Source organism: Rana temporaria, chromosome 9 (assembly GCF_905171775.1).
Source record: "Rana temporaria chromosome 9, aRanTem1.1, whole genome shotgun sequence".
In the NCBI taxonomy this organism is placed as follows: domain Eukaryota; kingdom Metazoa; phylum Chordata; class Amphibia; order Anura; family Ranidae; genus Rana; species Rana temporaria.
The window spans coordinates 7729186-7741523 of record NC_053497.1 but is presented as its reverse complement, the minus strand read 5'-3'; the positions used below and the strand labels follow the sequence as shown (position 1 = coordinate 7741523).

Here is a 12338-nt window from a genome sequence, read left to right as displayed (position 1 = left end):
GCTCTCTGGCTCTCAGACTGGAGTCCTGACAAAAGGTGTCACTGACCTGAAACCAGTACAGTGACATTAAACATTGACTTTTCTCTGTCTTTTGCTTGATGCATGCTTGTTCTGGATCACCAAATGTACGGAACCCAGAAATGGCGGCTGCCCCCCCCCCCCCCCCATACTGCTGGTATTACAGTCACCAAGAACAACGCCTGGATTTTTACACCGTTCACCAGCTGGAAGGATGTAACGTATTTTAGCCAAGTCTTTCTTTGTGTGGATTATTGTTACAATGTAATACTGAATTAGTATCGGGATGGGGCCATTTTTAGCAATTTTCCCACCATAGAGATCACATGACTCCATTCATCTTTCTGCTACGGAATTCAATCGCCCGTGTCACAATGATTAATATTCTACTGACGGGTGCTTGGCAATGGGAGCTCGCATGTGAAAGCCGTATATATATATATATATAGATGGAGCCGGCTTTGCCATACACTGCGCTATTTTTTTTTATTTTTTTTATGGAAAATAAGCTTTAAACGTTCTTTTCTAATCTGAATTCCAGGCAGCTAAAAAAAAAAGACACAAATGAATGCAGTTCTGTATGATGGATGATTGTGTTTTTGTTAACGTAAGCCGGGTAATCGCTTAAAGCGGTGGTTCACCCATAAAAACGACTTCCTCCTATTACACTGCCCCCCCGCATTACAATACGAATATGCCATTAATTTTTTTTTGCCTGCTGTACATACCTGGGTACAGCTATTCACCCGTGTCCTCCGGGTTGCGAGTCCCGCGGGAGTGGGCGTTCCTACCATGGCGGTGATTGACGTTTTGACTAAAAAACAAGCTCCCCCCGTCGCGTAAGCCGCGTCACGACTGGCGGAAGGAGCCGAACGGCGAGTCGGCGCTATACTGCGCCTGCGCATCGCCGTTCGGCTCCTTTCGCCAGTCGTGACGCGGCTTACGCGACGGGGGGAGCTAATTTTTTAGTCAAAACGTCAATCACCGCCATGGTAGGAACGCCCACTCCCGCGGGACTCGCAACCCGGAGGACACGGGTGAATAGCTGTACCCAGGTATGTACAGCAGGCAAAAAAAAATTAATGGCATATTCGTATTGTAATGCGAGGGGGGCAGTGTAATAGGGGGAAGTCGTTTTTATGGGTGAACCACCGCTTTAAGTTTGTTGTCCTGGTATTCGCCTTTTTTTGCAGGAGAGCAGACTGAGAGAAGCAGCATGGGGAGCCAATCAAGGCTGCTGCAGTGTTCATGTGCTGACAGGGAACATGCTGATAGGAGGAGAGAGCAGAGTGACTCAGAGATGAGCTCATTAGTAGGCTGCTTCTCCATTCACAGTCAATGGGTGGGGGGGCAAGACTAGTTGTGAGCTTGCCATTCTGGGGCCAATGAGCTGCGGCTGAGATGTTCCCTGTCCCACAGCTATCAATACACAGAGATACCTGTGACATTGTTGACTTATTGTGGTCACATGGCCATATTAGGCCAATTGCATTAATCTAATATGGCCATGTGGTCATATTAAGCCAATAACATGGCCATGTGACCACACTAAGTCAATGTTATTGACCTAATATGACCATGTGACCATGTTAAGTCAAAATCATTGACCTAATAGTACCATGTGGCCATTATAAGTCGATGCCATTGACCTAATATGGCCATATGGCTATATTAAGCCAATGCCAGTGACCTAATATGGTCATGTGGCTATATTAAGCCAATGCCAGTGACCTAATATGGTCATGTGGCTATATTAAGCCAATGCCATTGGCCTAATATGGTCATGTGGCTATATTAAGCCAATCCCTTTGACCTAATATAGTCATGTGGCTATATTAAGCCAATGCCATTGACCTAATATGGTCATGTGGCTATATTAAGCCAATCCCTTTGACCTAATATGATCATATGGCTATATTAAGCCAATGCCATTGACCTAATATGGTCATATGGCTATATTAAGCCAATGCCATTGACCTAATATGGCCATGTAGCTATATTAAGCCAATGCCATTGACCTAATATGGTCATGTGGCTACATTAAGCCAATGCCATTGACCTAATATGGTCATGTGGCTATATTAAGCCAATGCCATTGACCTAATATGGCTTTGTGGCGATATTATGTAGATGTCATTGTCCTAATATGGCCATGTAGGCATATTAAGCCAATATTATTGACCTAATGTGGTCATGTGACCATATTAAGTCAAAGTCATTGACCGAATATGACCACGTGACCATATTAAGTCCCTATCATTGACTCAATATGGGCATAAGGCCCTATTAGGTCATTAAGGTTATGAGCATTCCTATCCCTTTGTGTACATGCAGCTGCAGGGCAGGGAATCAGCTTACAGCAGAGAGCAGGCTGAGGGAAGCAGCATGGGGAGCCAATCAAGGGTGCTGCAGTATTCATGTGCTAACAGGGAACATACTGATAGGAGGAGAGAGAGAAGAGATGAGCTCATTAGTAGGCTGTTTCTCCATTCACAGTCACAAACTTGGGGAGGGACAATTGCATTTCAGCTTGCCATTCTGGGGCCAATGAGCTGCAATTGGGATTCCCTGTCTTATAGCTACCTATACACAAAGATTCCTGTGACATCATTGACCTATTGTGGTCACATGGCCATATTAGGCCAATTTCATTGACTAATATGTCCATGTGGTCATATTAAGCCAATGTCATTGGCCTAACATGGCTTTGTGGCCAAATTAAGTAGATGTCAGTGACCTAATATGTCCATGTGACCATAATAAGTCAATGCTATTGACCAAATATGGTCATGTGATCATAATAAGTTAATGTTATTGACCTTATATGACCATGTTACCATGTTAAGTTAAAGTCATTGACCTAATAGTACCATGTGGCCATAATAAGCCAATGTCATTGACCTAATATGACCATGTGAGCATAATAAGTCAATGTAATTGACCTAATATGCAATGCGGCCATATTAAGCCATGTAATGTAATTTACCTGATATGAAAATGATTAGTCAAAGTCATTGACCTAATAGTACCATGAGGCCATAATGAGTAGATGGCATTTACCTAATATGGCCATGTAGACATATTAAGCCAATGTCGTTGACCTAATATACAGGCATGTGGCCATATTAGGTCAATAGCGTTATAGGCAACCCCATCCCTTTGTGTACATACAGCCGTAATGCGGGGGATCGGCTTACAGTAGAATGCAGACTGGGAGAAGCAGCAAGGGGAGCCAATCAACTGTGCTGCAGTGTTTATGTGCTAACATAGAACATTCACAGTCACACAGAGTGGGGGGTGGTTACAAGACTAGTTGTTAGCTTGCCATTCTGGGGCCAATAAGCTGCAGATGGGATATTCCCTTGTCTCACAGCTATCCATACACAGAGATTCCTGTGACATCATTAACCTAATATGTTCACATGGCCATATTAAGCCAATGTCATTGACCTAATATGGCCACGTCGCCTTATTAAGTCAATGTCATTGACCTAATATGATCATGTGACCATATTACGCCAATGTCGTTGACCTGATATGACCATGTGACCATATTAGTTCAGTCATTGACCTTATATGACCATGTGGCCCTAATAATTGGCCTAATATGGCCTTGCGGCCATATTAGGTCAATGTTATTGATGCCCCTGTAGATGTCCTTGATGATGAAACGTGTAGGGAAGGTTCATCGCTCCCCACATTGCTGTTTTTTTATACGTGATCACTTTTATTATATGTTTGTTGGTTTCAATAAACCTACTAATTTTTGACCTACACTATTGGAGCCCCGTTCCCCTTTTTTTCCATATATCGCTGTGGGATCTAAGTAAGAGGGGTGCTCCTTATCTAGTCGGCTACCCTGAATCGTGGGAGTGCCACAAGGTTCTTTGGAGTTTCGACTGGAGATCGCGGGTTTCATCCATCATCTAGGCCAAGTATCGATCTGGCTATCCAAGCTCACATGATCCGCTGTCGCTGACATATGGGTTCATCAGTTGCGGTAAGGGTACTCATTCTTACTACACTAGAGAAGATTGATTTCTTTATTGGACATCCTTCCCATCAACTTGTATTAACCTATTTGAAGAGCACCATTCATCATTGTGGACTCACTCTCCATTTGTTTGCTTTGGACTAGATCTAGGTCTATAGACTAGGGTCCAGATTCACGTAGGAGCGCGTATCTTTGTTCCGGCGTAGTGTATCCTATTTCCGTTACACCTCCGCAACTTAGACGGGCAAGTGCAGTATTCACAAAGCACTTGCTCCGTAAGTTGCGGCGGCGTAGCGTAAATTGGCCGGCGTAAGCCCGCCTAATTCAAGTGTGGAAGAGGTGGGCGTCTTGTATGTAAATCAATCATGACCCCACGTAAATTACACGCTTAAAGAACGGCGCATGCTCAGTATCAAGTCAAATTTTTTCCCTAAGTTACGCCGGCACAATGCCTGTGACGTGAGCGTAACCTACGCACAGCCCCATTCACGTACGACTTACGTAAACGGCGTAAGAAGATACGCTTGTGCCGACGTCTACTTTGCATTGGCTGCGCCTCATATAGCAGGGGTAACTTTACGCCGGACGTAAGCCTAACGTAAACGGCGTAGCGAGCGCAAGTACATTCGTGAATCGGCGTATCTACCTAATTTACATATTCAACGCGGAAATCAACGGAAGCGCCACCTAGCGGCCAGCGGAAATATGCACCCCAAGATAAGACGGCGTAGGAGACTTACGCCGCTCGTATTTTGCCCAAATCTATGCGTAACTGATTCTATGAATCAGGCGCATAGATACGCCGGCTCGGATTCGGACGTACGATGGCGTACGTGGAGATACGCCGCCGTAAGTCCTTTGAGAATCTGGCCCTAGATCTGCCTTCACTTTATATATTAGGTTGGACTTCCCTGTTCTTCTCGTATCGAATGATTTTTATCACGTGGGACTTTTTATTCATTTGGTTTTGGATGATTTTTAGAACGTCCATTCTTTTGTGTGTTTTCCAATTTCACATAAGGGTTAGCGCTACATTCCATCCACATGTGGCCACATTAAGCCAAAGTCATTGACCCAATATGACCGTGTGACCATAGTAAGTCATAATCATTGACCCAATATGACCGTGTGGCCATAATAAGTCAATGTCATTGACCCAATATGCAATGTGGCCACATTAAGCCAAAGTCATTGACCCAATATGGCCGTGTGACCATAGTAAGTCAAAATCATTGACCCAATATGACCGTGTGGCCTTAATACGTCAATGTCATTGACCCAGTATGCAATGTGGCCACATTAAGCCAAAGTCATTAACCCAATATGACCATGTGACCACATTAAGTCAAAAATCATTGACCCAATATGACCGTGTGGCCATAAGTTAATGTCATTGACCTAATTGGGCCATGTGACTATAATAAGTCAATGTCATTGACCCAATAAGGCTATGTGACCATATTGGGTCAATGAGGTTATAAGCATCCCCATCCCTTTGTGTACATGCAGCTGCAAGGAAGGGATTCAGCTCACTGATTCAGAATAAAACTGTTTATGCCTTTAAACTGTGTGTTTGCTTTGCTGTTTATCCTGGGGATTAGCTGCAGTATTCACCTTTAATCGCACGACTTCCCCTGCAATACTTATATCTGTCACTAGATGTCCTCAGTCTGATGGCCAGCATCCTCCACGCAGCTTCGTTTGAACCTAGTTCATCCTGGATCTAACCCCTGGTGATCAGGAGAAGCAGCAACATGATAAGGTCATCTCTCTGTCACTCTGTCTGTTCTGCAAGGACCGGTCCGAGGACAGTGGCAGGTGGGGAGCGGTATACCTGTCAAATGGTAATGCAGGTGTCCTAAGGCAGGCTTAGGGGGGACAGAAACCTCCAGTGGAGCAGAAGGCACATGACCTGATGGGCTTGTTGTGCTGCTTCTTCCTCCCACACTCCAGTTCTGCTGTACAGGGCCTGCAAGAGGCTGATGCAAGGTCATATTTAGGTACTTACACTGTTGGCTCTTAAAAATAAACAAACTCGAATGATTTAACCCCTTCAGATCCACGCTATAGCCGAATGACAGCTACAGGGTGGACCTACTTTGCCGAGAGGCCATCAATAGACATCCTCCCCTTTGCACACTCCCTGTGCGCCCCCTGCAGGGCACGCGCAGCGCATGCTGTGATCACCTAATCAATGAGACTCGGGTGAACACAGATCGGAGTAAGGGCCCAATCCCGGCCCCTTACCACGTGATCAGCTGTCAGCCAATGACAACAAAAACCTGGGGAATGCCCAGGGAAAAAACAATGACAGCTGATCACGTGATGTAAACAGAAAATCGGTAATCTTTTTTTTCTCCTCACGCTGACAGCGTGAGGAGAAAAAAAAGCCGATCACTGGCTTCTGTGCAAGGGACATCGGTCCCGAAGAGTAAAGATGCACAGCCATCTCATCTGTGCCCACCAGTAGCGCCTGCCAGTGCTATCTGCCAGTGCCCGTAGTGCCACGAATCTGTGCCCACCAGCGCATAACAGTGGCAGCAATCAGTGCCACCTATCAATGCCTCTTCTCAGTGCCCGCCAGTGCCCACAGTGCCACGAATATGTGCCCACCAGTGCATAACAGTGCCAGCAATCAGTTTCACCTATCAATGCCTCTTCTCAGTGCCCACCAGTGCCACCAGCCAGTGTCCACAGTGCCACGAATCTGTGCCCACCAGTGTATAACAGTGCCAGCAATCAGTGCCACCTATCAATGCTTCTTCTTAGTGCCCACCAGTGCCACCTGCCAGTGCCCACAGTGCCACGAATCTGTGCTCACCAGTGTATAACAGTGCCAGCAATCAGTGCCACCTATCAATGCTTCTTCTTAGTGCCCACCAGTGCCACCTACCAGTGCCCGAGAAAGAAAAAATTGAGTGGCTTTGGACTTTGTAGGCACAGTAATAGACTACCAGTGCCCACCAGTGCCACCTAATCAGTGCCCACCAGTGCATAACAGTGCCAGCAATCAGTGCCACCTATCAATGCCTCTTCTCAGTGCCCACCAGTGCCACCTGCCAATGCCCACAGTGCCAAGAATCTGTGCCCACCAGTGCATAACAGTGCCAGCAATCAGTGCCACCTATCAATGCCTCTTCTCAGTGCCCACCAGTGCCACCTGTCAATGCCTACAGTGCCATGAATCTGTGCCCACCAGTGTATAACAGTGCCAGCAATCAGTGCCACCTATCAATGCTTCTACTTAGTGCCCACCAGTGCCACCTACCAGTGCCCAAGAAAGAAACAATTGAGGGGCTTTGGACTTTGTTGGCACAGTAATAGACTACCAGTGCCACCTCATCATTGCCCACCGGTGCCGCCTATCAGTGCCACCTAATCAGTGCCCATCAATGCAGCCTATCGGTGCCCATCCGTGCAGCCTCATCAGCGTACAGTACATCAATGAAGGAGAAAAATTAACTGTTTGCAAAAAATGTAAAAAAAATCTAAAAAAAAAATCTAAAAAATCTGTCTTTTTATATTTTTTAACAAAAAATAAAAACTGCAGGGGTGATCAAATACCACCAAAAGAAAGCTATATTTGTGGGGAAAAAATTATAAAAAATTCATTTGGGTACAGCGTTGTATGACCGCGCAATTGTCATTCAAAGTGTGATAGCGCCAAAAGCTGAAAATTGGTCTGAGCAGGAAGGGGGAGGGGTTTAAGTGCCCAGTAAGCAAGTGGTTAATAATGATTACAGAGGTGCACTAATTTGTGCTTCTTATACTCAATGTAAAAACATAAGAGAAGCCCATCTGGTCCGAGTCCATTTTATGGTACATATTAAATATCATATATAAAGTTGGGGAAAAAGAGAAAAAAAGGTAAAGCAATCCCGATGTTAATAATCTGAATGCAGCCGGAAGTATAAAACAGAAACATAATAAAGAAATAAATAAGAATATACAAGCAGAACATGAAGATAATGAAAGGAAATGGGAGGAAATTAAAAAGTAATCATGGAGTCTGCAGAAAAAAGTTCTTGGTTATCAAACTTTATGGTGGAAAGAAGAGGTGGGGAGAGTAGAAAGGAAATCGAAGAACAACATAAGGAACAAGAGCGAGTATAGATGAATTTACTGACAATAAAGAATGATAACTAAACTACGCAGGAGGAAGAACGTTCTTTCATTTATTAAAGGAATGGAAGATGTTCACTTAGCAAAATAAAATAAAGCTGTGTTCTTTTTGAATACTTAATCAAGTTAGGGCAATTAAAAAGATTTTTGCTTGGACATGATTGGTTGATTGGAATTAGAACTCCAGGCATTTAACCCCCTGCCACCCTCCCCCTCAAGGGTATTTTTCTTATACTCCATGCAGGGCTGTCTTAATGAGAGGGCACACCTGGGCACTGCCCGGGGGCCCCAGCTGCATGGAGGCCCCCTGCCCTTTCTCCAAAGCAGCTTATCCTTGAGCCCAGGCTGCCCCAAAATTAAATTGGGGCAGTCTGGGTTGCCCTCTATATCCCAGATGTCCCCCCAGCACTCTGACCCCTCTTCACCCTAGATATCCCCTACCTCTTACCTACAGTAGGTGAACGCGATATTGTGTCAATCTCGCTCCCTTTCTCGGCGAGATTGACCACCTACGAGCCCCATCGCGGGAGCCAGCGCCGAGCTGGCTTGCCGCGATGGAGACAGAGCCATCATAGAAGCGACGGGAGATCCGACTTGGATTCCCGCCAATTCTACACGTGTGCGGCGTTTGTTATGAATCCTGAGGGGGAAGTCCCCGCCGGATTTTAACTAAAAATCCGGCATGGGTTCCCCCCTCAAGAGCATACCGGGCCCTTAGGTCTGTTATGGGTTGTAAGGAGAGCCCCCCTACGCCGAAAAAAACGGCGTAGGGGGTCCCCCTACAATCCATACCAGACCCGTATCCAAAGCACGCTACCCGGCCGGCCAGGAAGGGAGTGGGGACGAGCGAGCGCCCCCCCCCTCCTGAGCCGTACCAGGCTGCATGCCCTCAACATGCGGGGGTTGGGTGCTCTGGGGCAGGGGGGCGCACTGCGGCCCCCCCACCTCAGAGCACCCTGTCCCCATGTTGATGAGGACAGGGCCCCTTCCCGACAACCCTGGCCGTTGGTTGTCGGGGTATGCGGGCGGGAGGCTTATCGGAATCTGGGAGTCCCCTTTAATAAGGGGCCCCCCAGATACCGGCCCCCCACCCTAAGTGAATGGATATGGGGTACATCGTACCCCTAACCATTCACCTGGAGGAAAAATGTTAAAGTTAATAAACACACCACACAAGGGTTTTTAAAATAATTTATTTTTCTGCTCCGGAGGCTCCCCCTGTCTTCTTTATTAGCTCTGTTTACCAGGGGGGCTTCTTCTTTGACGTCTTCGGGTGGGTGGGGGCCGCCGTCTGGTTCTCTTCCACCGCCGGGGGGGGTCGCGCGCCCGTGCACACGGCGCGCCGCTGTACCGCGCATGCGTGAGCGCAATTCGCGCACATGCATGTGCCATAGCGCAATTCTACTGCGCATGTGCACGAATCTGTCCGAAGTAGAACTGGTACCCTGACATATGGTCACCTGAAGTCCTTGGCTTGTGGTGGCGTTTGTAGAATCCTTGAATCTTCATTGATCGCAATTTATATATTTGTCCCAGATCCTGGGAAGGCTTGTACTCCAAGTAGACAGCATCCCCTGAGGAAGCCCAGATTGAGGGCGAAACATGTTGGGAACTACATCAAACTTGCTGTTCCCATAAGGACTGCATTATATGTACGTGCTGTGATATTGTTTTTAGATCATTTTTAACTAATGTTAAAATAAAATAAAAATTGCCTCCTATGGTCACCTGGTAGTCCTTGGCTTGTTGTGGCATTTGTAGAATCCTTGAATCTCCATTGATCGCAGTTTATATATTTGTCCCAGATCCCGGGAAGGCTTGTACTCCAAGTGGAAAGAATCCCCTGAGGAAGCCCAGATTGAGGACAAAACATGTTGGGAACTACATCAAACTTGCTTTATCCATAGGGACTGTACTATATGTGATATTGTTTTTAGATCATTTTTAACTAATGTTAAAATAAAAACAATGTTTTTCTTTTAATATTTTCTTTAGATCCATTTCCTAGTAGATTTTTTTTAGATACTTTTTTAACTAATGTTAAAATTAAATAAAAATTTGCCTCCTATGGTCACCTGAAGTCCTTGGCTTGTGGTGACGTTTGTATAATCCCTAAAATCTCCATTGATCGCAGTTTATATATTTGTCCTAGATCCTGGGAAGGCTTGTACTCTTATGCCGCATACACACGATCGGAAATTCCGACATGAAAATTTTGATGTGAGCTTTTGGTCAAAAATTACGAACCCGTGTGTAGGCTCCATCGAACTTTTGCTGTCAGAATTTCCGCTAACAAAAGATTGAGAGCAGGTTCTCTATTTTTCCGACGGAAAAAGTTCCTATCGGGAAAATCCTTTCGTCTGTATGCAATTCCGACGCGCAAAAAAAAACATGCATGCTCAGAATCAAGCAGAAGAGCCGAACTGCCCATTGAACTTTGTTGATCTCGGCTCGTCATACGTCTTGTACGTCGCCGCGTTCTTGACGGTCGGAATTTCCGATAAGATGTGTGTGACCGTGCGTAAGAGACACAAGTTTGAGCCAACATTCAGTCAGAAAAAATCCACAGATTTCTTGTCGGAAATTTCCGATCGTGTGTACGCGGCATAAGTGGACAGAAGCCCAGGTTGAGGGCGAAACATGTTGGGAACTACATCAAACTTGCTGTATCCAAAAGGAATGTACTATATGTGATATTTGTTTTAGATAATTTTTAACTAATGTTAACCACTTGCCCACCGGGCCTATTCTGGCACTTCTCTCCTTCATGTAAAAATCTAAATTTTTTTGCTAGAAAATTAATCATAACCCCCAAACATTATATTTTTTTTAGCAGACATCCTAGGGAATAAAATGGCAGTCATTGCAAATTTTTCTCGCACGGTATTTGCGCAATAATTTTTTAAACACCTTTTTTTGGAAAAAAAAAAACGGTTTCATGAATTAAAAAATAACAAAACAGTAAAGTTAGCCCAATTTTTTTGTATAATGTGAAAGATGAAGTTACGCCGAGTAAATAGATACCTAACATGTCACGCTTTAAAATTGCGCACACTCATGGAATGGCACCAAACTTCGGTAATTCAAAATCTCCATAGGCGACGCTTTAAAATTTTTTACAGGTTACTATTTTCGAGTTACAGAGGAAGTCTAGTGCTAGAATTGTTGCACACGCTCTAACGCACGCGACGATACGTCATATGTGGGGTTTGAACGGCGTTTACATATGTGGGCGGGACTTGCATCTGTGTTCGCTTCTGCGCGCGAGCTACCTGGGGATAGGGTCGTTTTAAAAAAAAAAAAATGTTTTTATTTTACTTCATTTTTTTATTTTTACACTTTTTTTTTTTTTTTATCACTTTTATTCCTATTACAAGGAATGTAAACATCCCTTGTAATAGGAATCAGTGTGACAGGTCCTCTTTATGTCTTATTGACCCCACATCTCTCCTCCAGGCTTACAAGCATGAAATCTGTGAAAAGACATTCACCGATCTCACACCGACAGCCACGATTGCGGCTTTGTTTACTTCCGGGTACCGGGTGTGACGTCATAACGTTGCGCCCGAGCCTCCGACGGTCATAGAGAGGACTGTGACCATCTGGTCACCAGTCATCTCTATGGTTCTGCAGCGAGCGCCGGCCGGCCGATTCGCTCTCAGGGCCCCCGATGGCACGGGAGAGCCCGGAGAAGCACCGGATGGCGGCGGGAGGGGGGGGACGTCCCCTCCCGCTGCCTATAAGAACGATCAAGCGGCGGAACTGCCGCTTTGATCATTCTTATTGTGCACAGAATTGCCGGCTGAAGACGGTGATATCTGAATGATGCCTGTAGCTGCCCCATCATTCAGATATCACCGCACAAAGCCAAGGACGTATATTCTCATACTGCGGTGGGCAAGTGGTTAATGTAGCACTACCCCCGAAGGAGCTGCTGGTTAAATTTTGGGTTTGCACATTACCTCTTAAGCTTCGTTGTCAGGGTAGGGAAGTCCATAATAAATGCAAGGTCCAGACAGATGTTAAACCTTCAACAACTCGGTTTTATTTATTTTTTACTGCAGGGTAACTTGAAGAGGAGAACATAGAAGGGAAGAGAAGAGTAGGGGAAGGTTCAGGCACACGGTACAGAATGCTCAAAAATAGTCAATCAGTCCCCACTCTCAACTATTGAGTGGGTATTGCTCACCCAGATAGTCCCCTC

At 45.5% G+C, this 12338-nt stretch overlaps 1 protein-coding gene across 2 annotated transcripts in view; it reads right to left on the bottom strand.

Moving 5' to 3' along the window:
• Nucleotides 1–12338, bottom strand: part of ASTN2 (astrotactin 2) — a 394891-nt gene that overhangs the window by 143040 nt on the left and 239513 nt on the right. The gene's annotated exons all lie outside the window — the stretch shown is intronic.